The sequence below is a fragment of the Bidens hawaiensis genome, unplaced genomic scaffold (assembly GCF_021521415.1).
Source record: "Bidens hawaiensis isolate Kalapana, Puna unplaced genomic scaffold, B.hawaiensis_p1.1 tig00018317_1, whole genome shotgun sequence".
NCBI lineage: Eukaryota > Viridiplantae > Streptophyta > Magnoliopsida > Asterales > Asteraceae > Bidens > Bidens hawaiensis.
Window position 1 is genome coordinate 370,583 of NW_027492769.1, and position 3,969 is coordinate 374,551.

General features: G+C 36.6%; 1 pseudogene across 1 annotated transcript; it reads right to left on the bottom strand.

Annotated features, from left to right (window-relative positions):
- Positions 1–466: 466 nt before the first annotated feature.
- LOC143555812 (wall-associated receptor kinase 2-like) lies at positions 467–3,539 on the bottom strand (annotated as a pseudogene). Its single transcript, XR_013139263.1, has 3 exons — positions 2,671–3,539; positions 2,036–2,211; positions 467–1,674 (listed from the first exon to the last, which is right to left on the bottom strand). The product of XR_013139263.1 is annotated as a wall-associated receptor kinase 2-like (transcript).
- Positions 3,540–3,969: the final 430 nt, after the last annotated feature.

Consider the following 3,969-nt stretch of genomic DNA (forward strand, 5'->3'; position numbering starts at 1 on the left):
TCTGTGTATTTAAACTGGTTATACACGGAATATCAAAATAGAAAAGTTGCCGCTTGGCTTTTACATATTATTTATGGCTATTCCCTAGCTAATGGTTGATAGATTGCGTTATTCTACGTATCCAACTATTATATCCGAGTTCACAAGAACGACAAAGCATGTCAAATAGTAAATAAACAAATAAATAAATAATTCACAGTTTTTAATAATTATTCCATTAACACACATAGTTATCTTTAACAAGATATTGCATGGAAGTATGCCATATTTTCACAACATATCTTCAACTCCAAACTAGCTAAAACTGTCAAAAGTGACTTTATAACATAACACCAATTACAATAACTAAAATGAAATAACAACACCATACAAAACATACAACACAACTGTAGCATTCATAACAAGGTACTGTGCAAACATTGTGATGACTCAAAAACAATCAGTTGTACAAGAAGCATCGACAAAGCTAACGAGGATTGTTTTCTTTAAGCGCCATATCCGTATTACCTGAATATGGCTCCCATTCATTAGTACCATTCATTAGTGGGACATCATAAAGATCAGACTGTTCGACTTCTAGGACTAAGCTTCTTGTCTCATTATATGTTTGTTGTTGCGCCCAAGGATGAGCTAATTTGAACTTCCTCAATCCATCTAACTCCATTGCAACCTCTTTCATAGTAGGTCTATCACGACCTACGAAACTAAGGCATCTCTTTACTAGATCGCCAACTACTTGTATCTGCTCAAAAGTTGCTTCACGCAAAAGTCTAGGTTCAACAATTTCAAATAAACGGTTTTCTTTAATTGCATTGACAAAATACATAGCTAGATTCTTTTCTCCATTGGTTCTATCAGAACCAATGGGCTTTTTCCCCGTTATGAGTTCGGCAAAAACTACTCCAAAGCTATATACATCACTTTTCTCAGTTAGTTGGCTTGAGTTGAAGTATTCTGGATCTAGGTAGCCGAGCGTACCTTGAATAAGTGTAGGTACTTCTTCGTGATCTAATGGGACTAACCTTGATGCACCAAAATCTGAAATTTTTAATATGTAGTTTTCATCTAATAAGATGTTTGAAGACTTGACATCTCTATGCACGATTGGCATAGCAATGTCTGAATGAAGGTACCCAAGTGCACTTGCTGCTTCGGCAGCTACTCTTAATCGATTGTCCCCAGATAACCAGTCCATTCCACCCAATCTATGATGAATGTGATAGAAAAGAGTGTTGTTGGATATGAACTCATAAACTAGTATAGGGACTTCATCTTCTAAGCAACATCCTAAAAGCTTTACTACATTTCGATGAATGACTTGCGTAAGCATCATGACTTCATTAATGAATTGCTCCGCTTGGGTCGCATCCACTAGTTTAGACTTCTTTATTGCAACTACACGTTTATCTGACAAAACTCCCTTGTATACTACACCATAGGCACCTTTACCAATAATTTTTTCTTGAGAATAGTTTTCAGTGGCATTCCTAAGTTGTTCGAAGCTAAACAAAGTCATTGTCTCATGAGATTGTTGTGATTTGATCTTTTGTTTGAGCAACACACCCCCATTTTGCTCAAAAAACTTCTCTCGAAGCCTTATTAGCTTCCTCCTCCTTATACCAAAGCAAATCGCTGCTATTGCAGATAGCATTGCTAAAATACCACCTACTATTACTACATGTATGCATCAAAATATTTTAGTTAGGATTGCTAACATGTTAGAAAATAGCGAATTTCAAGCTAGAGCGTTGACCAACAACTATAAAAGAGAGCTTTCAACGGCATAGGAGCCCGTTAAAAATTCACTGATGAAAGTGTAAGTCGTCAGTAATCCTTAGCTGATAGTACGTCGGGAAACATGATGTCACTGGCTGGTTACCCGTGCAATTTTCTAGAGGGAAGACCGAAGGGTTACCGCCAAAATCATGGACATGCCGTTATGACAAGATCACCGACAGATAAGCGAAGATCACAGACAACTTGTTTAATGACGGAAACCTGGGACACTTTTCTAGTAGTGATATTGAAGAATTACCTATAATGAATATAATCCATAAGTTTATTGAATGTTTAGCTTCTTCTTTCAGCCATTTGGTTTGGAAGCATTACCAAAGAATCCTGGCTTGCAAGTACAACTGTAACTTCCCACGTTATTAATGCATAGAGCATCATAACAGGGGCTAGTTCCATTGTGGTTGCACTCATCAACGTCTGTCAAAATAAATAAATAAATAAATTAAGTATGCCACTTAAAAAGAAACATAAGCAAAAGTCATTTAGCTCGATGGTATTCTGATGCGATAAATTGTGACTCCTTCCCTTAAGGCCGAAGATTTTTGTACCTGTGTAAATTATGAAATAGAACTAGAACAGATTAGTTATTGGATGTGTGACTTTTTCTTAAAAGAAAAAAAAAGGAACACTTAGGGAAGAACATAAGGCAACAGAATTTACATAACTAAAAGACTAAATTAGATAAAACCTACCTTACTAAATGACCATGTAAAATTTATATTAAGTTTACTTACATTTTATTTCATTTTATATTTTATCGCCAAACACCCCTAATAGTCACATATAATGATTTGGAAATAATTTGAAGTTTATCCACTTAAAGGACTTGTTCACATAATAAAATATTCATTAACTAAGTCTAATATGAAGACATACCTTGGCAGCCTTGATCAAGATAGGGGTTACCCTCGTAACCATCATTGCATTTACAACGATATCCACTACCTTCTACATCATAGCACGAACTGTTTCCTTTACATGCGTTAACCGCCTGATCAGTTGGGCAGGTTTCATTGGGTTCGATTACCCAATCAACCACAATGGGCATAGTAGACTCTATCCTATCTATAAAGTCTTGGGGATCAGTGGATAAATCAGTAGCACCACCAAACACAAAAGCGTCTTCTTCAACAAGAAAGCCATAGCCACATTCATTGAAGGACAAAACATCCGAGTGGTTTTGTAAGCTGTAAAGTCTTGCATTGTAATCGGTTAAACCCTTGGGCATAGATATTTGACAGCAGCCAGTTCCTGAGCAATGCCCTTTAGGCACACTGTCTGCTCTGCGACATAGTCCAAAACAACCACTTGTAAAGTCTTCTTCCTTGGGCCCCATAACCCAAGCATAATCATCGCAACCAATGACTGTGAACTTGTTCTTTTCTGAAAAAGTGAATTCTTTTTGCGGCCTTAAGTCGTTCCATGATTGATAACCTTCTACTAGCCCACTTTGGTTGTAGCATATGCTAGAAACTATAGTGGAGATGCGGATCTCGGAATGTGAAATGTTGTATATTCTGATAGTGCCATCTCCTAGTAACAACTTTGGGGACTCACATGTCAGGTTAAACGAGACGTTTAGGGAACAATCTGTGCCAATACCAAAAGGGTAAGGAACAGTAATATCCCCACACTTGGTTTGACAACCTGGTTTACCTTGAAAGGTTCCAGTGCACATTATTATAAGAGGAAGCGTAAACAGAAAAAAAATGAAACCAAGAGACATGTTTCTACTATGTGGAAAGACACTTTTTTCTTGGGTGTGTTATACTAATATCGTATCAATTTATAGAGTGGAAGAACAAGGAAGTGTTAACTCCGGTCCAACTTATGTTATATTAGTTATGCATTGATTTGATTGAATGGGACACATCTAAGAGAGACTTTTGTTGACCTTGTCGTCTAGAGTAGACTATTAAAAGTCGTGAGAATGACTAATATCGTATAAATTTATAAAGTGGAAGAGCCTTTTACAAGGAAGTGTTAACTCCGGTCCAACTTATGTTATATTAGTTATGCATTGATTTGATTGAATGGGACACATCTAAGAGAGACTTTTGTTGACCTTGTCGTCTAGAGTAGACTTTTAAAAGTCGTGAGAATGACTAATATCGTATAAATTTATAGAGTGGAAGAGCAAGGAAGTGTTAACTCCGGTCCAACTTATGTTATATT